At 45.1% G+C, this 27,568-nt stretch overlaps 1 protein-coding gene across 3 annotated transcripts in view; it reads left to right on the forward strand.

Annotated features, from left to right (window-relative positions):
- Positions 1-832: 832 nt before the first annotated feature.
- LOC144115160 (uncharacterized) overlaps positions 833-27,568 on the forward strand; it is a 41,565-nt gene continuing 14,829 nt past the window's right edge. The window contains exons 1-4 of one of the 3 annotated variants that reach the window (XM_077649341.1): positions 833-1,369; positions 2,035-2,125; positions 10,556-10,623; positions 20,423-20,619. The gene's annotated coding sequence lies outside the window, so the exon portion shown is untranslated. Of the gene's footprint in view, positions 1,370-2,034; positions 2,126-10,555; positions 10,624-10,643; positions 11,173-12,486; positions 12,948-18,639; positions 18,685-20,422; positions 20,620-27,568 lie in introns of those variants that run through there. The other 2 variants (XM_077649340.1, XM_077649339.1) reach the window with 2 other exon arrangements.

The following is a 27,568-nucleotide window of genomic DNA, read 5'->3' on the forward strand; positions in this document are numbered from 1 at the left end:
TGTCTCCGAGGGGCGCGCTTACCCGCTTTTATTATCCCAACGAGCTTAAAGCGCCCCCTTTTCCCAACGACAACGCTCAAACTCGCTGAATGCAACGACGCAGCAACGCAGACGGCCGGCATTTCCCCTCCAGTATTCGGCGGCAGCGCCGCGCGCAGCCTACCGCTGTTTTTTTTTTTTTTTGCTTCAGCGCCTCCCATTCAAACCCGCTTCGCTCTTGCCACTACAACTCCTCCTAGAACACTACAAGCATGGAGGAAAAAAGTTTTTTTTTCATCCATGCACGCCAGCAAGCGGCGAGTATACGGAGCTGCGAAACTGAAACACAGGCGGCATAGGCGTTTGACACATTCTCACTTCTAGTTCACGGTGGATGAAGTGCTCTTCCATGGCTCTTTCAGAAACTGGCATAGACGGTGGCGCCAGTTTTATCTCTAGGCAATATTTAGAAACTCTACGACGACGTAGACTACAATTTTTTAAATATTCCGCAGCCATTAAAATACAACCGCCGGAGTGAAAGTTAAAAAAAAATAGTAAAGGGGTTAATTTAGAGAAACTTTTTTATTCGGATCATATGTTTCATCACTTTGCATTCTCTATTACTGGCAACTGTTGCCAGTCGCTATGTGTGGTGCTGCGATGCGGCAAATAACCGCGCTGCAAATACATTCCAGCTTCCGTACGCAATGTAAAAAGAGCAATAAAATAGTTTTAAAACAAAAACCGAAAGTACATTTCTGCCGCTAGGCGGCCACTGGTACCTTTGGCCATTTGATTTTTCCCGCCTGCACTCTGTGCCCGTGCTTCCGAGGTTGATGTGAAATGCGTTTTCGTCCGCGTTTTTCGAGGTAGGGTGTTGAAGGGAGTGGGCATATATGACTGGAGAGGTGCGTAGGTTCGTTCACTGCTGTCCGAGTACCGTATCTGACGCATAGGGACAGAAACTGCCTTCGGAGCAAAACTTGTTGTTGGGCTAGTTGGTAAGCCATGATCTCGGAAGAACCAGTGCAAAAAAGGACAACGGACAAGGAAGAAGGACGACGACACGGAGAGAGCGCACCTCTGTCCTTCCTCCTTCGTTCTTGTCTGTTGTCCTTGTTTACGCAGGTTCTTCTGAGATCACGGCCTTCGGACGCTCTGCCGAATGCGCTTCATTGTTCTAGATTTGGAGAAAGTCTGGCGCTCACTCACATTTTAAACGTTTGAAGTCAGAAAGCATGGCGGAAGTTATGTGCGCGTGTTCATGCGCCAGAATGCATTTGTGAAGTAGCAATCGTTGTCCTGAAGTCGATGTTAATGAAAAATACCAGCGCTGCCGTGATGTGGAGACGGGGAGCTTCTCGGCACTACTCACCTGCCTCGAAAGGTACGCAATCCTAGCTATATCTCGATACGTGCTAGTGTGCATTTTTCAAAGGATATTTTGCGAAATAGCAGCCTCCGGGCTTGCCGGCTCTACCTAAGTGGCATAACCAGCAGAGCGACAGGCTCCTCTTTCCGTAAAGTATCCAAGAAAGAGACGCAGCACCGAACAGAGTTCGCCGAGGATCATTCGTCTCGCAGCTGTTATTGTTTTGACGAAATGAGTGTTGCAGAGTACTGGCGCATGCCGCTTAGGAGCTCAAGTATGTGTGTTCTGCCAAATTTAAAGTCGTTTAACGCTATTTTGTCAAATTCCTTGGCGTATGGATTATTCACACGCGGTAATTTTTCCGGCCGTGCACAGCGACTGTGTTTTCTGCATAAAATGCATTCCGTATGCCTGACGTCTGAGTTCAAAAGTTTTTCTGCTTCTCAGGCGCTGACCGCTGGTCGTTTTGTGCGTCAGGCCGCTTTGCAGTTGATGCTACCATCTGTTTTAGGTTTTGTGTTTTACAACGACACCCAGATTAAGAGATCCTGTGCCGTTGAAGCTAGGTATCTTTAGAATGCTTATTCAAGGTTTTAGAAGCTCCATTGTTTGGCTAGAGTGCCCTAATTTCTGAATTTTGGTGTTCTGTAATCTTGATGGTATCAAATGAATGCCTGCAGGGAGAGACAACTACTTCCACATAGGTACCCACAGCCATAGCTTTCACCTTGCTGCCTCTGGGAAATATTCATGAGCAGTATGGAAGCAAAGGTGTGTTTTAGTTCTTGCTGCGAGCTTCTTTTTATATTGTATGTTAGGTTCTATTCGGACCATTTTTCCTTCTTTTCTTCATCGAGCTGCTTCATGAAACAGGGTAGATAGCCTAACAATGCCCACATTTATTTCTACAGCCCCGGTCAAAGTATACAGCCCAACGGGGTTTCCTTCTGAGCTGTTTAGCATGGCTCCCTAGCACATCATGCAGTCCAAAGTGTGGGAGGATTGGGGACGCAAAGCCTTTCTTTCGAGAGATTACGGTTGCTGAGGATGCATAACGAGGCATGCTGCAGACCTCGCAGCGAAACCCTTTGAGCTGTATACTTTTGACAGGGACTGTACATCCCTGCTAGTTCGTTGTCAGCATAGGGTTATCGCAAAACAGTGAGTATTGTTGAACATTGTTTTCTGAAATGCTGCATTAAATGAGTGAAGTGCCAAATGTGTGCATGGGTTTGTTTTGTATGATGTGAGTAGGCCAAAAAATGTAGCTTCTCGCGCATCTTCTTTTGGTGTGTCGTGAAGTTGGGAATTTCTAAACATGGTCAGCATCATTTGTTAATAATGGAAATCGGGTTGTTACAAAAAGTAATGCAAAATAAAATCCTTTACTAAATCAACACCCCAACTCACTTGGTGCTCGTTTTAAGACCTGCTTTCATAATTAAATATATTTGTACAGATATTCGGGCCTCTGTATGACAAACATAACGCAGGTTCACCCATTTACATAAGCCACTCACAAAGTCCTAATGCATCAGTAAGTATGAATACTTAGACAATCAAGTGTAAAACTTGAAAAAAAAAAAAAAACGTAGACTCTGACTGTAGCATCAGCATTGAAGCTGGCAGCCGTAGCTAGGATCAAGTAAAAGGCATTGATAAAGATGGCATAGAAAGCCTGGAGGGCTAGTTTGTGTGACATCTGGCGCCAAGAGCACACATACAGATGTAGGCAAGTGCAGGCTGAGTAGCTTTTTGGTTGTTGTAAATCTTCCATTTCCTCTACATTAGAAAGGCCTGTACAGTCTCTTATGCCAGTGCAGACTGTATTAAGCAGAATATCCAAATGTGTGGTTCGTAACCCTACTGATTCTTTCTTTTTTTGAAGATGTAAGTGTTCATTGGTCTTTTTCTAACAATAGCTGGCATCCAAATTATTTAAAGCATTGGCCACAGTGTAATCGGTAGCATTTACCTGCTGCTTTTAATCCGTATGTCTGTCACTTGCAAGCAGAGGAGGATATTCCACCTCACCGCTTCTTGCATTGCATTAGAAACTATGAGCGAAAGGCAATGGCTTCCAGAAGTGTGCACATGCCCACGGGCCAGTCATGGTTGTGGAAGCTGCCGCCTCACTAGCATAGGTTCGGCTCCACTCTACGAAGTTGTGAGATGGAGCTTACTAGCAGTGTAGGTAAAGTGCCAGACTGGGTGTTTAAAGTGTTTTTTTTTTTTTCTGGTATAAGCATGCATTGAGGTACCTGCCTAATTTTTAAAAATCTTGCGACAAATTCTCTAACACAATGGCTGTCGGTATTATGCAAATCGAGCGAATCTGGAGAGAAAGAGAAATTATTTTAGTCCGACATTGCAATTTTCGCAGCATATGCAAAAATTCAGACTGCCCTCTTGTGTATTTATCACTGCAATTCTTCTTCTATGACGTTATTGCAATCACGCAAAAGTGGTTAAAAGAAAATGGAACTGCTGAAGTACCTGGATATGCCATGGCATCATTACGGAGGTCCTGCGCATCATGCGGTGGTGGCGTATCGCTTTTTGTAAAGAAGTTGATTACCAGTGCATCACGGATAGTTCATGTAGTAAGCAGTCTGTCAAAACTCTTTGTTCACCTCAGGTGTGTTCTTAATATTGGGGTAGTATACCGACCTTCCAACCCGAGCATAAAGAAATTTCTCTTGGATATGGAAACTGTCATCAATCCGCTAATTTTTTTAATGCCCCAGTTGTTATATGCAGTGACGTCAATATTGACCTTTTTTATGATGGATGTTCTGAGTGTGGATTCTTGCTTCTTATTTAGTCATTTAACCTTAAAAATGTTATTAGTTCTCCTAATAGAACAACGCAGAAATCTTCAACCCCTGTTGATCATATCTACTGTGACAACGAAATGACCGTGCGCATTGGCGTTTGTGAAATAACTATTGCTGATCACTGTCCAACTTTCATGTTTTTACCGCACAGTTACATGCATCCATATTGCAAAATGTACTCTCGAGATATAAGAACTCGAGTGAATTATGCCAGTGCCCCAAACCTCTTGTAGGGCACTGAGTTTGAAAAATTCCACGACAGTGGCGTCAACACAAAATGCGAGAAGTCGAGGGTGAACAAGATAGTGAACAAGGGAGCCGTAGTGCTCCCGAAACGTCTTTTCATCTTTTGACTTTGGCCAGTGACCAGCAATCTGCATCAGAATGCGAGAACTTCATCCATTCCATATCAAACACTATAATGAAATCCACACGCAAAGGCGCACGTCGCAACTACGAAGAAGCTGTGCACCCATGGATTAATGATTGTATACTTTGTGTTCTAAAGAAAAAGATTCCATTTATCACAAATGCAAGCAAAACAAAACAGCTATTATCGCGGACAATTCAAGCATTATACCAACCTTGTCACGAAACCCAGCATTGATTCGAAACAAGTGTGGAAAATTGTAAAGGATGTCACAGGACTTGGACAAATGAAACGTATTACCCCTGATGGCTGTTCCATGCAAATTAATAATGATTTTAATAGCTACTTTGCTAATATTGCTGAAACCCTTGCAAATCAGTTCTCGTCTTATTCCACTTATACATATTAACCCACCTAGGGCTGTCCACAACAACCATAATCTGAGTACGATTACTGTCGAGGGCATTGTATCTGTTTTAGGAACACTGCCGGTTAATAAAGCAGTTGGGCATGTCGGTATTCACACCGCAATATTAAACTACAACAAACATGCGACTGAGTCTAGATGCTGTAAAAATATTCTCAAAGTAGCCAAAAGTTGATCCTGTTTACAAAAGTGGGGCCCAAAACGATCCAAGCAGTTATCGACCGATATGAGCACTAAGTATTATCAATACTATTTTTGAGAAACTATTCGCTGCTCAGCTAAGAATATTTGTTAGAATAACATAATCTCACTTCAGCAGCATGGCTTTGTCCCAAATAGGTCTACCTCTACAGTGGTTCTAGCACTTTCCCATTTGATAAATTCAGCTCTCCATAATAACAAAATTGCAATCAGCATTTTTTTGTACCTGAAGAAGGTATTCACAGTGTATCGCATTCGATACTATTAAAAAAATTTTCCGCTTATGGGCTTTCTGATGATATGCTGAAATTTTTCACTAGTTACTTATCATCTCGACAATAAAAAGTGGTAATTAAAAATCATGAGTTTAAATATAGGAACCTGAAATGCCGAGTTCCCCTAGGATCTGTCCTGGGGCCTATACTGTTTTCCCTTGATATGAATGACCTTCCACGTGCAGTTTCATGCTCCAAGATTCTCAGTATGCAGACGATACTGCCCTCATATTCACAGGTAATTCGTTGTCTGCAGTGCAAAATGGCATGATGAAAGATTTATTGGGCATCGGCTCTATCTGCTTGTCTTTTCAAGTTCTGAGACATGGGTGAGACAAGTTATGTCTCACAACTTGATAAGAGTAGGAGCTAGAGCTGGTGTGAGTAGTATTCCCTGCTGCAAACAAATTCCAAATCTCTGCAAGACCATCAGCTGGGAAGGGCTGTCACCTGCATTCTACAGTGCCACAAACATATGGTGTACAGAATGGAGCTATTCCGTGGACTATGTTATATCGGCCAAAGAGGCAAATGCCTAACTGACTGTCGAAGAGAACACGAACGCTTCTTAAAGCCACCTCCCAAACGCATTGTGGTCATACGTTGGCTGCCATGCAAAAGCTGCACCCCTGTTTTCAGCCGGACAACTTTAGTGTACATGCATAAGGACCACAGAATGTGGGAGATTGTTGTGGAGGCGTTTGATTCATCACGAGCAAGACAAGTGCTTCGGCAAACCTTCTGTTGCGCTCACACTAAGAGAACTAGACTACCTCAGCAGCTTAAATGACAGAGTGGTGGTTTTTGTACATTCTTGAACATTTTTCTGTTAGTTTTTATTTACCATTGTTTTTGCCCCACGCTGTCAATTTTTGATGCAGTGCCGCGTGTTTGTTCTGCTCGTTCTTTACTTTTTTATTGCGTGACAGTGATAAAGGTCATCAATCGGGACTCAGCACTGTGTCTATCTGCTTCGTACATCTTGTCGTAATCGTGCTGTGCCTTTACCTGATGAGCATCTACCGACTAGCTCGAGAAAGTAACCTTTTACATTGTGAAGCCATTTTGCAGGCTACATGCAGGAGCAGGATTGTGGTCAGTGGTATGAAGCCTCATAGAAAAGGAACTTGCATTCATACTTCCAATATTCACAAAAATAAACAGTTTCTTGGCATGACTTTTTCTCCAAAACAGTGTAATGTACTGAACATGCCTCATGAAATGAAGAGCTCATGATTTTTAGATTGAGCATTTTAAGTTCACTGAGAGCAGTATTTCGAAGCAGTTTGGAGCCTTTGCTTTAAGAATGCATTAAATTACTAGTGCAGTGCAAGCGTTTCCCATCTCGCATGTTGCCGAAAATTGTTGGTTTTCTAGCCTCAGCGGCGTCCAGAACATATGAACACACTTAAGCAGTGCCATAGTGTACTACAATCAAGATCCCATTTATGGAGTGGGGGTTTTGCTGCCGCTGTTTTTTCTCTTTTCTACTGATTCATTGAGCCTGGTACTAATGGCATACAGGTTAATTTTTTATTACAATATACGAGCAGTGTTTGTTGACTTGTAAGTGAACAAAAAGTGCAGCAGTAAGGGTACAGTACTACATGTAAAAGTGCTTTTTCTTGCATCTAAAGGATTGTTTTTAGCTGTGAATTGCTTTCTCGAAAGTGATCAGAGCCACATTGGCTCTACTGGCATGAGCGCCTGTGAGACCACTGCTGTTCTTTGAAGATCCTCACTTGTTTTCACTAGATGCTAGGTTGGAAACAGTAGGTGCAATAGTAGCATCTCTGTTTACGAATAATTAATTATACTAGTTGAAGCCTTCTTTATTTATATGGGAGCCCTGGTTCTTCGTTCTCGCTGTAACTTTGCATCTCGGCCTACTAGTTAGTAACGGATACCCCTCAAGAATGAAGTGCATAGGCCCCCATACGAGGCCCTCTAGCCAACAGTGCCAACATACTGCAATGACAGCAGTCAACAGCCTTGTACATATTCACATAGCAATGTAGATGACTAGCACATACAATGTCAACATTTAAAGTGCACTGTCATGAGAGAAGGTCATACTTGACCTCCTGCTTTCCGGTCATGCAACTGAAGGCCGTGGGGGCATATTCATGTGCAAGCATGCCCTCTCCATTATGCTGCTGGGGAGTCAGTTTTCTCTTGTCAGCTTCTTGTGCCACAGGTTTTTGTTCTGATTTGATTGGTCATGTGTTCAAGGTGGTGGAAGTTATATCACTTTATGTCATGGCGGCCTTTTTTTTCTATTTGTTTCTATATAATTTAGGGAAGTGGCTATTTATATTATTTAACTATGTGTAGCGTATTTTCCTTGCCAAATGATCACACTTGTAGGAATGTTGTTCTGCAATCAGCTGCAAATTTTTTTGAACCGGCAGGATCTCGCATGGTTTGAATTGATGACTATTCAAATCAAAGTAGGCATATTTTTGGAACTGAACAAGCATAAATTTTGTAGGCTTACGAAACTGTTAGGAAGGTGCTTACGTCTGTACCTTAGCATCATGAAGTCTCCTTTGCTGCTCAAGTCTACAGTGGCACAATGCTCGAGATCTATGATAATGCAGGGCGTATATCTGAAGTACTGGCAGGAACGATTACACTGTCCAAATGCACAGGGGAGTCCGAGTGCTCAGTGTCATGGTTAAACATCTGCACAATGTAAAGACTCAGGTTGATGTCCTCTTTGTAACTTGCTGTCCAATTAGCATTTAGGTAGGTTTGACCAATTGTTCAGAATAAAAATCGCATTTCAGGTCGTTGTAAAGCAGTAGAGTGAAGCACTTAAAAACTGCTCTGGGAATGTATTTAGCAAAGTAGAATTTTGCACAAGTTGATGAAACACGGAGGAAACAATGCCGAGAAGGTAGGACCTGTCAAGTGCTGAAAAAACAATGTCTATTGCGTACGTCCTTCTCAGAAAATGACTGCATCTGCTTACAGGCTGCAATAGTAGGAATGTGATAGAACACGTACTTGCATATTGCAGAGCAAATTTCCTAGTAGAAAACAAAACCTACAGAAGGGTAAAAAATAGCCAAGGAAAGCTCAAAGTAACAGGATACCCACCTTGCAAACAACCAGCATGATGCATTTTTCGTTACCAGTTGGAAGCATTCTTTTGACACGAGAGCATGAAATGAATGACACACGAAACAATTTATGTTAAAGGCCAGCTCGGGGGGTTTTTTGAACATGTTTTGGTCACATCACATTCTATAGTCTCCTCACTCTGGTTTAAAAAGCCGTTTTTCAAAATACCAAATAGAAGTACTTCAAAGGATGAAAACCCAGGAAACCTATATTATGTTTCGACCTAACAATGACTCCACGGCAGACCGCCACCCTATGACATCACAGATATTTACACAAAGTCTATCTTGTGCTCATTTATTGGCTGAGCTGGTGAGTGCAAGTGCGAGCTTGGGCCATTATTTGTCTGAAATGACCAGAAACCAGCTCTACACTTTTGTCGTTCAGCAGAGCAAATATCGATGGTCGTGCATCCATTGGCATCACACACGCATTGTTGCCCTCTGCCAGATATTGCCATGATGTGGGAAATTTGAAAGTTCTTTGCACTGCAATAGAACACCTGCCCACTGCGAAACTTGGCACAAAGGATCAAAAAACTGTCGAGAACATACTGTGAAAGTTTTAGTATAAACAGACTAGGTAGAAAAAAACGCGAGTTGAGGGAGGGCGTGCTTAAAGCGGATTTTTAACATTGAGTTTTAAGGGAAACCAACCAAATGGTCTTGCTTTGTTCGTCCTATCTTAGAATTCATCATAACTGAGTTCGTATTAATGGAAGTCTATTGTAGTTACTGCAGTGCTGTGTGAAGGGAGCACACTGTGTGTTCCCGTTCGAGCCATAATACACATGCGTGAGCCCACTGCAAAGCATGCTGTCACTGTCTGCAGTTCAGAGACACTGCAGTCCTTAAGGGCAACTCCGGGAATTTTTTGAGAGTCATGTATTGTGGTGAAACATTGGCTCCGAGTTTTCCTCCCAATCCTGATTATTTCTTGCAAGTATGGCAGCCTGTGCGGAATTCGTTCCTTTGCCTATCTATATTAAAGTTTGCTGTTTCCTTATCCTCAGTTCCTGTGATTTCTGTGGGCAACAATACATTCGCAACCATCACAAACATTAGGCACACGTTATTACTCTGCCCGCATGAAGAATCAATTTTCGTACTTGTATTAGGTCGCCTAAGGCATGTTATGAATGGGGTCATTGCCAGTCAGTATTTCTTCCATTGAATGCGCATACGAGTGTTCTCTGAATAATGTTCATGAGAGCATTGCTGCATTGCCCGAAGCATCATCCTTGATTGTAAACTGATGTATGTTCGGTTTTCTGCTTTAGATTAGTTCCACTTGGGATTTTGAAAAATTGCTTCTTGTGCCAGAGATAGGAGAGTCCAAGGAATGGGATGCGCTTATTCAGTCAAGATATTGGAAAACTACCTGAAGTTGCCCCTTTGTTGGGTTTTCTCTCTTTAAACTGATCCGCAGCACATTAGAAAAAACACGGAGTGAGCCGCTCTTTTCGCACGCCTCACATTACCAGATTGCTTCTTGTACATTAAAGCTATTGTTTGCCTTTTGAGACCAAAACCAAAAAAAAAACATGCAAAAAAATAATCATAAATCATTCAGTTCCCGTAGGTGAATTCCACGCTGTGACTCTCATCACACCAAAGATAAAAAGCGCATTACACGAAAGAAAAAAATAGATAAAAAAATTTGGCACCTCTAGTTTTAAAGAGGCAAGGAAAGTTTCCAGGAAAAATTTTGACCGGGCACTAATGCATAAATTGGGAAGTGTCACACATGTCTGCATTGCATCTGTTGCCATTTAGGATGCTCATACTGCTTAACTTGTCACTGTCTTTATTGGTTTTCACTGTTTTTTGTTTCAAGTCGTGTTTCCTGTGTATTACTCTTTCGAATGTTCGTCAGATGAAAGGCTATTTTTTTTGCTTCTCTCACATTTATCTTCTAATTTTGTGTGCCACTTGGTCTATAGATCTTGTTTATGTCATTTTTCAGGCATTACAGAAGTTTCTTACAGTCCGGCCAATATTTTGACCCATATAAGTGCTCCTATATACCTGGTGGTAAGTTGGCCGCGTATTTTGTTGTCTTATACTGAATGAGGTCATTCCGCGCCAAACGATCCAGACTTTGTGCTTGACTGAGTTTGATTTCTTAAAAAAAAACTCATGTCTTAGTATGTACTGTCGCAGATTTTCCCACCTTGTTTTTGCCAGAAAAAAAACATTTCATGGAAAGGCCGTCATTTTAAGTTTACAAGCGGTAGCAGAGCCTAATCGTTCGAAATCTTGTAAAAATAAATGTTTTTACGCATGACTTAAAATTTTTCGTATAAATAAACGACATTGTGCTTTCATATCCAATAAATTAAATGAATATTTTTTCTTTCAGTCTTTATATAGAACAAGAAAGAAGGTACAAACATATGAAAATTTGTAATTCTTGTCCAATTTATGTTCTCTTAGTAGTCATTTCAGCTATTTCTCTGATTTTTTCAAAAGGCAAAGAAGCCGATAAAAATTTTTTGAGATGAAAAACATGATGCGTATCAGCAAAAAAGTTGTAAATTTGATAAATTTTTTTTTCAGGCATATGCAGCCGTCAATTGCACAGTGAGTAAAAGTTTAATTGGAACAATTATTGTTTTATGCGAGGAAATAAGTTTGCAAGTTGAGTCGCTGCGTTCAACCCCAGCATTGTTCGCTGCTTGCTTGTACCTGCAGTACACGCTATAGCTGGCATCAAGGACACACATGAGCTTTGCGGCATGGTGCTCCAAGTGGATGCTCCTCATGTTTTGCTTTTGAAAGGTCTGCTGGCATGTTCATTCACATTTTGTCGCTTTTAACTCTTAGGTTGTTGAGCATGACGTAAGTCTAGCATGCACCATTGAGAGACAGATGAAGGCTTGATGTGGTGAAACTTTTGTTTTCCTTTTAATGATAGCACTTTTGAAACTGCCTAGTGAGTCCACCTTCATTTTCTTGAAATATTTGTTGGGGCACTCGGAGCGCTACGACACGCTCGATAGTTTTCTCTACTCCACCCACGTAAACAGCTCATAGAAGGTCAGCATTTGTCCTTTGTACGGCCTCTGAATACTTTCTGTTGCTGGCAAGGGCCTCATAGTTCCACCAATGCCGTCGCAAACACGACTACAATGTGACGTGGCGAAAAATCCGTTCCGCTGAACATTTGAAATCATTTTCATGGTAGCAGAGATTTTAACTGATTGCTCAGACTGCAAAGTGTGCTCCGCAGCTCAGTACCGTTTGTGTTGAGGTACAATAGTCGTTCTGCCATGCGTCCACTTCATTTTTACTTTTTGTAAACGGGCCCTTCAGCAGATGTTTGTATTACCAAAGCTGGCTGTATGGAAGCTTAGCACTCCATTGTATTCGAGCAGTGGAGTGCTGGTTTTTGTATACTTGCAGCCGGAGGCAAAATGTGCTGCAGGAAGCACGGAGCAATGTCGATGTTGAGGGCAAAGGCTCAGTTTGCCAAATTGTTTTCTATATTAAAAGAAAATGTGCTCTGATTAAACTTCTAGCAATAGATGCCATTAAATGGTGCCATGCAACTTGCTATATTTCATAATTTCATTAAGATGACGTGATTTTGCAATTGAAAGCTGAATTTATCTCAAAACGGGAATTTTCTCAACTTTAGAATTTTTTTTGCTGACTTGTCTTATGCTTTTGCTCTCTGAAACATTTTTATCTCCTTCTTTGCCTTCTGGACACCTTAGAAAGTTGGAATAACGACTGTAATAGCAAAAAATTTGATAAAGGATTCAATGTTTAGCACCTTCTTTTATGTTTTGTTCAAAAGAAAGTATGTTCAATTTACTGCATATGAATGTGCAATGTTTTTTATATATATAAAGAAATTTTCGCAATCATGCATAAGAATGTTTATTTTTACAGATTTTTTCGCAAGCCTAGGTTTTGCTACCGCTTCCAAACGTGAGATGGTGTCCAGAACATGAGAAAATTTATTCCGACAAAATCAAGGTGGGATAATGTTTGTCATAGTAATGCAATAAGCCAGGATTTTTAAAAAGAAATCGAATATGTTCGATTGCTAAGCCTGGATCAGTTGGCGTGGAATGCCCAATGACATATAAATGTTAATTGTGTGCTGTTTTGAAGCAGTCTTTATATTTTCGTAGCTCGAGTAATATTCCAGTGTAGGTAGAATGCAATTTGTTCTGCTTTCATAATTGTAATGATTCCATATCGCGGCCTTTAGTTTTGCATCTTGTGTGGGAACTTGCATTGCTTTCTAACTAATTTTTGCTGCAGGCATTCATCCCATATGGATGCTGCTGCTCTTGAGCAGCATACTCAACTGGACCAGTGGAGTGGTATCGCTGTTTGTACCTTTGGTAAATTTCTGGGAAAAATTTATGCATTCATCTGGCTGCTTGTTATTTTCATGGTTCATGTGTAACGGCGGATGAAATGCTCATTGCTCCAAAGGATGATTGTGGCCATTTGTTAACACCATTTTATAATAGCAATATATGCAAAAAGATTCATTCTATTTATCTAGTTAGTACTTTTGCTCACTACGTTTTGCATGTATGCTTCAAAGGAAGCGATGCGCACCCCTTGCGTAGTAACAAATTCACCCGACTTGTTTGCTGTGGATATTGTGATGTCCCAGCTAGCATTTGTGACCTCCAAGTGCACACTTTTATCTGTATGTATTTTTGTGTATTATATGTATGTATACACTGGCTGTTGCCCTTGCACGAGCACTAGGCCAGCAGCCAATAAGTTATCTCTTGTCCATCATTCATCACGCCTGATTATCTGCCTGAGTGCCATGTAACATTTGGTGCAAGTGCTGGATATCGTCGGCATCCTGGTCCTGGAGCTTCGGCATCCTGCGTCAGCTGTCGTCGTTGGCCATATAGTTCTTGGCCTGCATTTACTGACCGTGCCGCAGCCTATCAGACCTGAACCAACCTCGCCGTTCACCCTAGTCCCGTCCCCTGGTCCGACCAGAAGACATGATGAAATGAAGGCGCTGCTGCGACCAGATCCTATGACCCGCCTGGCTCGAGACGCGGCCCTCGCATGAAGACACCGTTCCCCTGCCCAGGCCATTTGGTGTGTCCTGGGGCCACGGCCGTCGGCTATGGCACCCTGTGGCCCGGAAGCTTTGTTGACCGGAACTCATTCTCTCATCTCATTGTGGGAGCCAGCACTTCACCAACTTGCCATTTCTTTTGTGCCGTTGCTGAAGCCGATCACCATCTCACGCATTCCTTCGTCGGTGTCTTCTTCTGTTTACCATAGGAATTGTTCGGTGGCCCAGAGTAGTGTCATGAAGAAGAAGCTGGCAGTGGTGTCAGACGGAGCACTCGCGCGAGGCTAGCAGCCATGAAATCATCTCTTGTTTATCATTCATCGCGCTCATTCCTTTGCTGGCTGCCATGTAACAATGTGGCATGACATCTACCTTTCATTCTTATTTCTCAGTCTTGTAGGTGTAGATAGGCAAATTTCTCTACCTTGAAGCCAAGGCTATAGATGAGGTCATCGGGGAAACCAGGTCGCGTAACTGTGTCAGTTGGGCCTCGATGCTTACCAGCTTATGGTGAATACGCGATCTGTTTAGGGCACGTTTCAATGCAGCTCTAGGCACAGCCCTTATTACCAGCTTCGTGGCCGCTGATGATTATGTTTACATGTCTTTTTTCTACCGCGGGGCATAACACCCGCACATATGGGCCGCTCTAATGTACAGCCGTAGAAATTGAAGCAGTCCTCCAATGGCATTTCTTTGGTCAGCTCAAAGTCTGGAAGAACTTCAGAGAAGATCTTAAAGATGTTTTCAATAGCTACCTTGTGCTGACCCTGGTTAGGAAGCTTGTGGATCAGTAGGAAGTCCAGAAGCAGGAAAGTTATGATATTGCAGCCATGCAAAGCTTATTTTATTTGGTGGTCTCAAAAGGCTGGCAGAAGGTTACAGAGAATTGGTGAAACACAGAAACCGGTGCATACTCCTTGCCATTGAACGTAAAGATCGCCATTAAAGTTTACAAGGGTAAAATGCAAATAGTTTTCTAGCAACTCCAAGAGTCTATCCATTTTAGTTCTGCATTGGTTTGTGCAATCTTACTGCTCCCATGAAATCAATGCCTTCTCTTACAGTCTCAAAAAATGCGGTATGTGGCAGTGTGTAATACAAGTCCTTGATGTCAGTGGAGAAGGCACTCTTGTGTGCAGCGTTCCGATTGGAATATGGACATTTCTTCTGTCTTCTTTACCAGGATCTTCCATGGTGAGGAAGGAGAATGATTATATCAGGTACCTTCCTAAGGGTTCCTGCCACAATCCTTGTTGAGACAATTACTCAGGAAGGCCACTTATCCTTCTGTGTTTTTGTTGTAAAAAAGGCATTCAGGCATAGTTTCTCGCTCTTCTTCATAGCCGGCCCTAGTTTGGTCAAGTTGTTTCTACACACAATATTTGGGCTTCGTTCTTCACTGCTTGAGCCTTGATCTTTTTTTGCAACTTACGGAAGTACTTGGCTGTGGCTTGATTTGTTTTTTTTATGGCTGTACATCGGAGAGGCCCATATTTGCAGGTGTTATGCCCCACGGTCGAAAAAAGGGCTGTGGCTACAGGTGCATTGAAAAATGCCATAAACACATCGTGCATTCATCGTAAGCAGGAAAGCGCCAAGGACCAATTGAAGGAATGAATGAACAAATGAAAGTTTAATGAAACAGAGAAGATACAAAGAAGTTGGTCTGTCTAGGAGGCTGATGAAAAGGCATGGATGCCTGACAAGTGTTAGTCCCCTTTTCTTAAACACACTGCACCCAAGCATTACATGAAGGTTACGTGAAGCTGGTTTCCACATGACATAATCTGCTGCCTTGGCTTCAAGGTAATGAAAGAACTGCAGATTGGGCTAGTTGGTGATGCATAGTGGTGGTTCAACAGTGCAACAGCACACACAGACCAAGTAGGAGACGAGACACACAAACCAGCGCTGAACTTAAACTAATTTTTTATTGGGAAGAAGCAAGTCGTATATACAGTCACGGAAAAAACAGCGCACATGCGCAATGACAACATAGCACATAGTGATAGCACATGGTAAAATCCGCTTTAAAAGCACGTGTGCATCCGCTGGACCGCTCCCCACTATGTAGCATATTGATTTCTCGAGGCGATAATGAAACAGATGGCGTACTCATGCATCCTTCACTTTTTCTGATAATATGAAATGCCTCAGCTACTTCGCGAGTGTGCTGGTCAGGATGAGCGAACAGGACATCAGTGTCATCAAAAAACGGCGTGCATTTGCACGTGAAACAATGTTTAGCTAGGTTAGTTTCTTCGTTAAAGAATTAGCGTGCTCCATGAGCCGCACGTTAACGCAGCGGCAAGTCTGTCCTATGTATGTAAGGCTACAGGACAGGGGAATTTGATACACTACGCCCGTCTTGCAAGGAACATATCTATTTTCATGGTTTATGCTGCAAGCATTTCTTTTGCGCCCTTCATGCCTTCTTTGAATTGCCGGCCCCACTCTTTCTAGTTTGTTAGGTGCAGAGAACAGAACCTTTACACCATGCTTGCTCCCCACCCTTTTAATCCGGTGCGACAGCTTGTGGACATATGGCATAACCACTACCCTTGTCCCTTCTTCCGAACCCTTTTCCAGCCCCAAGGTACTTGCAGACGATTTCAGGGAACGACGGACTTTGTCTGCACTCGAAACGAGAACTGAGTCCGGGAAACCAGCTTCCCTACATCTGTCTGCCTGGGCTAAGAGACTGGCATCATTTTATGATAACAAGATATCTTTACTGCCATACTTACGTGGTCTGTGTGTGCTGTTGCGCTGTTGAACCACCACTAATGAAAGAAATTTTTCGATTTACTCCTACTAGGCTGCAGAAAGAAGAATAGAAGTTAGCTGTTAAACTGTATGGGCATGGTGTTAGCCACGTGCTAACAAAAGAGGTTGGGCGGGCAAGACGCGTGTCGGACTGTGAGTGCATTACACATTTCTGACGATGTAAAATCTGAGGAAATATAATCGAAAGCTAATTTGGGAGTGTCACATGTAAAAGGCCAAGAAAGACAAAGAAGTTTGAAGGAGAAAAGAAGACTACGAAGACGGTAAGGATGAAGTGTGCCAATTGAAGAACAAAGAAGATGAATTATTCGACGGGGGCTTAGCAAGAGGTGGTTCACGGAGAAGAGAAGAAGATGAAAAGGATGACATGTATCAATGCCGAGGGTTTTAAAGCTCGAAGGGATGATAATACGCATGGGGGAAACAGAAGTTGAGGCTCCTGATGGTCAGGGACACTTTGGTTGGGGCAGAGCAACGCCGGCTGCTGCTACAGCAGTCCTGAGCCTATTCCGGGGATTCAGCGGCTGACGCAACCACCTCCTGTGCCCAGGGGTATCACAAACGCTGCTGCCACGTGCCAGCTGCATCGCCCTGGTGGTCCCTCCAACGCCAACGTCAACGCCAATGTTGCTTCCACCAGTGCTTTGATCGGGTGTTCATCCGACACCAGCACATCACACTTCGAAGGTCACCTCAGCGTGTGCGTGTGCGTTCAGCTGTTGTCCGGTCTATTCCTTCAGTCCCAGCGTTCTCCTGTGATCCATGACAGCGAGATATTTGAGGCGTACATCATGCATACGAATTGTTCAATCTGCGTAGGCACATCATCACTAACGTTAATGAAAAATGAAATTGACTATCTGGATGAATAATCACAACAGATGGGTCTGATGACGATTCCATGACTTTCCTTTGTATTTTAGATGGTGCTTCCTTTATTTATTACAAGCAAAGCAATAAATTTCTCAGTCATTTGTCAGCGCTGTGCCTGTGTCATCTTGTCTGTCTCCTGTTGCCCTGCGCCTTGTTTTGCAAAGAATCATGCACGGACTGGCCCGGGTGCTCTCCGTGAAGTATTTTAGTGACCTCGTGCAAATTTTACTTGATGGCTTTTTGAATTTAGTTGCTGCGGACACGGGAGATATGTAAACTTAGCACTGCTGCCTACCTTTCAAGATGTCATATGCGGGCTAGATAAATGCTTATTTTGTGTTGTGTTGCGGTGGACCACTGTCATGGAAGGGGTTGCGTCGCTCATTTTGACACAAATACTATGTTTTCTACTGTAGCAGTAATTGTTACTTCTGACTTGGTGTCGGTTTGTAAACCATAATGAAGTGCGCTATTATTTTCGTCTTTGTTGTGGTGGTGTTTTCTGCCATGTATAGTCAACTTATGTTCCAGCCAGGTTGGTGGTTTTTGTGCTGGCTTGTTGCAGTTTGTGCAGAATTAATTGCATGGCCTGACCACCTTCGTTCCATTTTCTAACAGGTAGCATTTTAACTCAAAATTGTTTTTATATTGCCATTTAGAGCTGTTTTCTCTGAAACCACAATCACTTCTTTGGAATGGTTTAGGGACTAACAGCTGGCACTGGCTTGCCATATGGGCTGGTTTTTGTTTTCTGTCGGTGTTAGCATGCGTAATATCACCCATCATTAAGGAGCAGTATGTTGGCATTTTGTAAGGATCATTGAGCAAAGAAAACTGATGTGAAATTTTTTTTTTTGTAAAGTGTGGACTCGCACTATGCATGTTGTTCTTGGAAGAAAATGCTGAGAATCTGTTCGTGGGGGGAGGATGACTGCTCAGCACGCTCGCCATTGTAGTTGACTCCACAACTGTCATAGTGTCAGGATTATGGATGGTCAGCATAAGCTATTAAGTTTGTGTACAAGCTATTATATGTCTTTGAACACTATTCCCTGAGAGTTACGTGTCAGTCGAAGCGTTCCTCAAGCTGGTTTATAATGGTGCACAAGCATGAATTTTTTATTGTTTGCTCTGAAAATTTAGGTAGATATAAGTTCAGTTGTTTGAAATTTTTCAATTAGTGTTCATTGGGTGGCATTAAGGAATTCATTGGCGAATATCTTTGTGCTTTGTTTATTGGTGTGTTTTCTTCTTATAATTAAAATGTTTCTATATTTCTGTACTGTTGTGGTTTGCCTGTAAATAAATGTTTTTCATAGGTGCACACAGCCTGTCTACTGCTATGAAGATCTCGGGTAGTACCGGTATGTTGCATTATGTAGGCGTTATAATGGTAAATTTAAAGAATGCTGAAGAAAAGTACTAGATGTGTACACAAAGTATGAACCCATTGCATGCATTTTTCCTGATGGCTGTTGGGGTGTAAGGAGCGTTAAAATGCCATTTGGCTTGGCGGTAATAGCATGTGATTCACGGCAACAACTTTTGGTCACTTATTTTTATTTTTTTCATTTTCGGGGCGGTTCTTTTGTGAAATACGCAGAGTAAAACCTGTATGAAAACACAAGGCACCCTTTTGGGCCTAATTATGAACACTTGAAACCGGCTTTAAATATGTTTTATTTTACAGCGAGAGCTCCGCTCCTTGGGCTACATTTTCTGATTTCGATGCCGATGACACAGTGGCCTACAATGCCTCACAAGGTCAAACCGTATTTAACTGCGTGGTGGTATGGCTTAAGCTATGTATCAGCACATGATCATATGACAGGCCATTGGGTACCTGATTTTGACATTTGATTTGACAGTGGAGACCATGCTGAACAGAACTTTCGCTCGTGTAACTAGGATCAAGCCATGTTGAACCCTGGCCAATATTTTTTTTGACAGTGTAACTGCATGAGGTGTTTTGGAAGAGTTTATGATGCTGTTACACTGGAGCCCTTTTGACATTAGTCTTCCATTAATGATGCTATGAATTTGGATCCAACAGGCGGTATGCTGTCTTCTACCTTTTCTGAAATGACCTTATGTCTAAAATGATGACTCTATTTTCTCCTCTAATCAGCATCACAATGCACAGATTAATTCCCTAAAGGCGCCCATTTCAGTAACCATTTTTTTTTGTACGTGCCAGAACGAATAACTCGATGTCACCAATCGCGGACAGCATAATGTTTCAATTACTCAGAAGTGGAGCGCTGCTGTTTCTCCCGGCCAGCTCATGACAATGGGTCACGTCTTGTAACAGTCGAGAGAAAGTGTGCCACGCAGGTTTGGCAAACGACTCCTTTTGAGTGGATGGTGTTCAGTGCAGATTAACAGGTAATTTTATCGCGCCGCAGTGAGGGAACAGTATATATGGCATTTTACATCTTTAACTATTAGCGTATGCGGTGGCTTAATTGCATAGGTCATTCACAGATAAGAGACCGCCTCTACCAGCCCACAGGAACGAATCATTCATCGTGAGGGGAGGAGAGGGAGACGCCCCCCCTCGAAACCTTTGTTTCTGAAATTCCTTCCTTTCCTGCTCCAGCTTGCCCTGGTTCCTATTATGCACTCGCGACCCTAGGCTGAGGGTTTTTTTTCTGATTGACTGATGTAATGCCTATTCGGCCAGCAGTTTTCTGAAGAGTATTTTATTTATTTACACCAGTACCTGCAGCATCAAGGGCATTATTAAAGGGGGGGGACAATTGGAGTAAAATGTACATATGTGACAAAATCTAATACAGCTAAGCCCAGATGGTAAAAGCAAGAAAGCAACAAAATACGTAGCATCAGTAAGTTATCTCGACGGCAAACGGTCTTCAGTGTACCGCGGTGCAAAATTACGACACAGAAATGGAAACGGTACACTATCGCATGAAGCGCAATGCCAGCCAAACGATATGGAGTAAACGGGATATTAATCTATGGCTTACTGCGTGACAATAAAGACAAGCTCTGAACACGTTTTACATTCATCAATACTCATATCTTCGATACTAAATTTTTTTTTAAATTAGCCATTGACATTTTTTATTGCTTGTGTTTCAGCGGTGATTTTATACCCCAGCACGTGACGAAAAAAAGACGACGCGCGCGTGACAGCGCGCGACTGCGCTCTCGGAACGGCAGACATCTTGACGTAGCGAGTGGATGAGGTCGTGGCCAGCGGCTGCTCTTGGACGGACGTTCGTGTTCTGCGCGATACGAAGGAACGGCTTTCAACCAGCTTGCTTGACAGCCTAGAGGTGAGCAGTGCTCGTCTATTTTATCGCATTCACCGTCAAAACTACCGCACAATGTATGTGGCCTTGACCATATTGTGCGTCCCTGGAGGACGCGGTGGTATTTTCTGTAATTGGCTATGCCTAGGTCTGATTCTGAAAAACTCTGTCCTGATGACATCATCCCGCAGGAGCTACCGAATGAGCGTCATGTACTGTACGCCTGGTTATGGCCAATCCCCCTTGTGGGTATGTGCCATTGTGTGAGGTCAACAACAATACTGTAGTGCGTTGTGGGCAGAAATTGATCGCTCACGTGGAGGCACTCTGTCATCGACGGCTTCGCAACCATTCCTAGGATTTCGAGTTCGGTCGTTGAACGCGAGTGTTTCTACGTTGCTTTTCAATTAAAATGTTGCGGCCATGGCCAACACTGAAGCTGCAACTCCGTACTGTGGATCTAGACGCCATAGGCACTTAGGCCCGTTTCTCGTGCTGCGATTAGAACGAAAAAATTCAGGGGTGCACTTTGTTGACCTAAATTGCGGTGAGGCAGAAGCCTTTAGCGCGGTGTTGCTGGTTGTGTCGCTGATGTGTGGTGAAGATGTTTAAAGACTAACTACAAAGAGCATTTAGGCGGCATATCGTTCCATATCTGCGTTCAAGAGGCGTCTGGATTGGGATGCGATAGCGTGTTGCAGCACTGCCATGGAGTCAACGGAACACCACCGCCCGTTCGGCGCGACGCCTTACCCGTTGGACAATTTAAGGAAAAGAAATGACGCCTGTCTCACATCTCGGTGGACACCCTATCCGCGCTGTAAGGGAAGGAAAAGGCTTTCGTTAGTTGCTGGACCCCGCCGCGGTTGCTCAGTTCCCGGAGTTCCCGGGATCGAACGCTACCACGGCGGCCGCGTTTCGATATAGGCGAAACGCAAAAGGCGCCCGTGTGCTGTGCGATGTCAGTGCACATTGAAGATCTGCAGGTGGTCGAATTTATTCCGGAGCCCTCGACTACGGCACCTCTTTCTTCCTTCTTTCACTCCCTCCTTTATCCCGAATTTCCTTATGGCGCGGTTCAGGGTTCCGCCTATATGTGAGACACAATTGCGCCATTTCCTTTCCACAAAAATCAATTTTCAATTTCAGTTGCTGGATGTAACGGACACATCCATGGCCTCGATTATAAGCCATTAAAGGCTTAATTTCGCCTTTAAATGGTCGGCCTAGTCGGTGACGCCACGGCGCGATTTTCGGTCAGTGCTTTCACATGCAACGCGCGCCCAGCGAATTCGGTTGGAGGGACAATTTTGCATATGCAAGCCGTGATTAAACGCGACGGAAGCTTTACACGAATTATGTTACTGATACTATTACCTGCATATTTTTGCAATTAAGGCATTAATATTTCATATGTTTTGATTAGAAAAATGAGCTGCAGTTTAACTACTGCTGAACCTTGTAAGAGAGCGAAAGGTGTGGTGTATCGGGCAAGTAGACGCGTCTTGGCGTCTGTGCGTTCCGCACACCGGATAGGCAGCATGCCCAGCCTGGTGGCAATTAAATTAATGGCTGATCGCGAGAGGTTGGTCTCCCAATTAATGCTGCGGCCTATTGCTGCAGTGCCTCGTGTCTGCCACAACGTTGTCAGCGCTATTTCATGTAGGCCACATGTCTCTCACACCATCGCCACGTGCCTCAAAGCGCGATTGAGGCGTCCACTGACCCAGGGATCCAGTTATATGCACCCTTCCTTTCCTTGAAATCATCGGAGTCCGACGCAAACAAACATGAACGCCGACGGCCTATAAGCGGTATTCACATGGGGACATCGGCATGGATGGATGTGGGAAGGAGTTGAGCGACGTCACCGATCCGCCCAAGTCCACCCCTGCTCTTGGATTCACGATTCAGTGGGCGCCTTAGCGTTTTTCCTCCACAAAAACGCATCCGCCGCGGTTGGGTTCGAACCCGTAGTTCCCGGGTTCGAACCCGACCGCGGCGGCTGCGTTTTTATGGAGGAAAAACGCTAAGGCGCCCGTGTCCTGTGCGATGTCAGTACACGTTAAAGATCCCCAGGTGGTCGAAATTATTCCGGAGCCCTCCACTGCGGAACCTCTTCCTTCCTTTCTTCTTTCACTCCCTCCTTTATCCCTTCCCTTGCGGCGCGGTTCAGGTGTCCAACGATATATGAGACAGATATTGCGCCATTTCCTTTCCCCAAAAACCAATTATTAATTATTATTCAGTGGGGCAGCAGGGAGACGCCGACATGGACGAGCGAAGCGCTGCCGGGCTGCGGAGACAGAGGGGCAGGGGTCGAAATGGAAGTAAGGGGCCAAAACAATGCTCCCTTGTGGGGTTGTGGCGAAAAAAAGACAGAGGGGAAACAATAGATGCTCGATAGGAGGGATATAAGAGAAAAGAAACCAGAGGGGGAACAGCCAAAAAAATTGTGGATTAGCCCAGATAATCCCGGATATACAATGCGAAAGTGACATAGAGGTATCCACTGGCCCACAGAGCCGGTTGTGCGCCTTTCCTTTGGTGAAAATGAACGGTGTTTGCAAAGTTGTCAACGCCAATGAACTCTATGAACGCTGTCGGCTCACTTGTTTTGTTTGGTTTTTGAGGAAAGGAAATGGCACAGTAACCGTTTCGCATATCTCGGTGGAATCCCGAACCCCGCCGTAAAGGAAGGGATAAAGGATCGAGGGAGGCAAAAAAGGAGACAACTGAAAATTGGAATTTGGATTTTAAGGAAAGGCGCGGCGCAGCACAACGGCGGAACACCTGTGGCTCGGTGGTACTAGTGGCGCCTGCGCAGTAGTGATAGGCAGCGATAGAGGAACAGGCGACGGGGTCGGCGGCGGCCACCTGCGCCGTGCGTGACGTCACTCCTGCTCCGACATACGCCGGCTGGCGCGAAGCGCGGAGTTGACTGGCGTAGTGAAGCTTTTCGCTTCAAAAAGACGGCAGCGGGCTGCACCCCACGCATCACCGAAGGCCACATCTCCCGGGGAGAAGGACTGAACGTACCGGCCGAACGAACGGTCCCTTACTTGATCGGCGGCGGCCGCCGGAGCAAAACCGGAAGCTGCGTCGCCACGAGCACTCTCGAAGGCAGGACGTGTGAATACGCTCGGTATCGGCGGCGCCTGCTGAGTGACGTCATAGCTGACACGTGGTTTGGTCTTCAAACTCGCGCACGGCGAAGACGCTGCGCAGGGGTGGTGGTGGTGAAAGCCTTAATAGACAGAGGGGAGTTTAGGACACGCAGATCCTTGGGCCCGTGCACGGCCACACTGCACTCAAACGTTCATGTACCGGAGGCTCATGACGCTGCATGGTAGCCTGGCCTGTGGCGGTGGCTTGCTTAGCCGCGGGTCCTCGGAGCGCAGTAGGGTTTCCCAAGCCTCTAAAGTGGTAAGTGTTCCAGGCACCGTGGGGGAGGATCCGCCGAGCCGAGGAAAAGGATATGATCGAGAGTGGCTTTGGGGTGGTGGCAGAGAGTACAGGAGGAGTTTGTGTGGTCTTGGGGATAGCGCGAGCGTATATATATAAGGGGAGGGTATCGCGCGTGTTTGGAGCCGCCTCCAGAGTGTCTGGTGATAATTTTCGAGGGAGAGATGGGGTGGGGGGTAGAGCCGACACCCGGCTTTGCAGGTCTGCATCTGTTCACTTAATGAATACATATGCGCTCCCGTGAGAACCCTAGATCGGAGGCCGCCGGTGCCCGGTTGAGGAACCCCGGGCTAAGCATTGGTAGCCTCGTTTCCAGGATTCCCGGAGTGGGCAGGCACCCATATGAGCTCCATGTGGCGGGGTGGGTGTGCGGCAAGTGACTTCAGTATGTGAAATGCAGGGTCGTGAACTCTCCCATGAGCAAAATTTAATATGGCAGTTTTAGAGTCCGATAGCTATATACCGGGCCTCCGTGCGCGTGATGGCTAGGGCAATGGTGGCCTCTTCATCCTCCTCCGAAGTGGCAGTGGGGATATGTGAAGAATGGCAATCGGTTGTAGGTAGGGGTTCGTGATGGCCACAAACACGTCCGCACCCGTGCATGAGGCATCCACCCGCATGGCATCCGGTTCCGTGCCATAGTGTTTGTGGAGTGCGCGTGCGCGAGCTCTGCGGCGGGGTTCGTGGTTGGTGGAGTGCATATTTTTGGGGAGAGGTTTAATAAATATAGGTCCAGGTGAATGTGGTGGCGGACCTGGAGCTGTATGGGATCCGTGGCTGGTGTCTTGATACTAAGGGTGTGTAGGATGTGTCGGCCGGTGGTGGTTCTCATGAGACGTATGTATTGTACCTGTCGGTCGGTGGGCCTCGATAAGCTCAGCTATCGTGTTGTGTAGGCCTAGCTGGAGGAGTTTTTTGGATGAGGTATTTAGGCGTATGTGCAGTGCTGTCTTAAATGCTGTTCGGATCATGGCATCCGGGTTGGAGATTTTTCTGCCCTGGAGTTTCAGGTAGGGGAGCATGAAGTGAAGGCGGCTGAGGACGGAGGGGAGCATAGTAAAGCTTTTGCTTAAATAAATACTTTTGCTTCCACCATGGCAACAGCTCCCACGTGACCCCATGTCGCAAAGCCGTCTGCAGTTAGACCGATGTCCCTCCCCAGTCTCAGACCGACAGAAAGCGCAGCGCCACAGGTGAAAATCGCATGCTCGTGAAATGAGCCTCTTTTAGCCGCCAAGGCACACCGTAAGGGCCTGCCTTTACGGTGTGCCTCAGCCTTCACTTGGATGAAGGCCTTCTTGGTGATGCTTTCATTGTAAAGGTCTTTCACGTAAAAGCCTTATGCTAAAGGCATTTAAGATGCACTCCAAGTAAAGACCTCAGGTAGACGTTCTTTAGGCCGAAAGACTTTATGTTAAAGGCCTTTTATGTCAAATGGCTTTTGCACGTGAGGACCTTAACTCATAATTATATACTGCATGATATTTTCACAAATGGGTTTCAGAATCAAAAAGTTAGGCACAGGCCGTAAGGAATCAAGCAATGTTCCAGCTCCAAAGAGCACGCGCGTCTCACTTCTTTGTCCTCAAGGCACCGCCCTGGGACACCTGCCGGCATTATTCCCCCTCCGTATCCAAAAAAAAGGAAGCAAAAACGTGGGCGCACTTGGGGCGACGTACCGGTGTCCATACCCTCACTTTGTCATCGAGATGGTACTCGACGAAGCGATGTTGTTGGTTGTAGCGTTCTGCATCCGTTGCCTGCTGCCGGTGGATGTGCATACGAGCCAGTTGGCGGGCTTCCTCTGCGTGCTGGGTAAATTCCTCGGCGTCTGGCGTGAGCGCCTGGTCGTGAGGGGGGCACGGAAGCATGGCATCGAGCATTGTTTGGAGATCACGCCCGTAGACGAGGCGAAACGGCGTAAATCGAGTCGTTTCCTGAATCGCCGTGTTGTAGGCAAACGTCACATATGGGAGGATCTCGTCCCAAGTCTTCTGCTGTACATCGACGTACATTGCGAGCATGTCTGCTAAGGTTTTGTTGAGGTGCTCCGTGAGCCCTTTTGACTGCGGGTGGTATGCAGTAGTCTTGCGGTGGTTTGTGTGACTTAGCTGGAACACCTCGTGCATGAGCTACGCTGTAAACGCAGTGCCCCTATCGGTGATGACAAAGGACAGAGCGCCATTTCGTAAAGCAATGTGGTGTATGAAGAAGCACGCGATTTCAGAGGATGTACTGCGCGGCACCGCCTTTGTTTCCGCATAGCGCATCAAATAATCAGTCGCAACTATAATCCACTTATTGCCAGAAGACGACACAGGGAATGTGCCCAGAAGATCAATGCCGACTTGGTCAAAAGGTGTGCGAGGTGGCGCAATTGGTTGGAGCTGTGGGCTTGAGCGGTGGTGACTTACGACGCTGGCACTCACGGCAACCTCTGACCTAGCGGTGGATGGTCTTTGCAAGTTTAGGCCAATAATAGCCCTGATGCACTCGAGCGAGCGTGTGTGCAAATCCCAAATGGCCAGAGGTGGGCTCGTCATGACGCGGCGAAAGGATGTCGCGGAGGTCTGATGGCACGACTAGGAGGTAGGGACGGTCACCGTTGCTGGAGTTTTTCTTGAACAGTACGCCATTGCGAATGCAAAAAGAGGACGAGTGGCGGGAAAAGTGTCGAGGTACGTTAGAAGCATGGCCCTCCAGGTGATCCATGACAAACCGCAGGTCAGCGTCAGCACGCTGCTTTGCCACTAAGTCCAAACTGCTGATCACACCTAGGAAACGATTGTCATCCTCTGCGCTGTCTTCAGCTTGCTCGACGGCTGCGCATGAGAGCGTGTTGGCGTCTTCGTGTTTACGTCCGGACTTATAGGCAATATTGTGTAATCAAATTCTTGAAGGCGAAGGCTCCAGCGTGCTAGGCGTCCTGATGGGTCCCGGAGATTGGTAAGCCAGCACAAGGAATGGTGGTCGGTGACCACTTTAAAATGATGACCATAGATATAAGGTCGAAGTTTCATCGTGGCCCAGATGACAGCGAGGCACACCTTTTCCGAGGTGGAGTAGTTGATTTCGGTGCGCGAGAGTGTGCGACTCGCATACGCGATCACACATTCCACGCCTTTTTGATGTTGAACGAGGACGCCACCAAGCCCGATGTTGCTAGCGTTGGTGTGTATCTTGGTAGCAGCCTCCTCATCCAAGTGAGCCAGCACAGGGCTCACTCACGTCTCACTTCTTTGACCTCAAGGCGCCGCCCGGGGACACCTGGCGGCATTATTCTACACGGAGTCATGCTAAACTGTCTGCTATTCTTAAGGCGTAAGCCTTTCTTGGCTCTGCTCATGAGTGGCGTCAATCATAAGTTGCACAGTAATTAAAATAAAATGTAAAAGTTGATAAGCAACATTTGCTAAGAAACATATATGTAATCATAGTTGTGACCGTAAATAGATTGTAAGAAATTGTGATAGCGATAATGACAATTACTGATAGTGAGAGTGCTGGA

The sequence above is a fragment of the Amblyomma americanum genome, chromosome 1 (assembly GCF_052857255.1).
Source record: "Amblyomma americanum isolate KBUSLIRL-KWMA chromosome 1, ASM5285725v1, whole genome shotgun sequence".
NCBI lineage: Eukaryota > Metazoa > Arthropoda > Arachnida > Ixodida > Ixodidae > Amblyomma > Amblyomma americanum.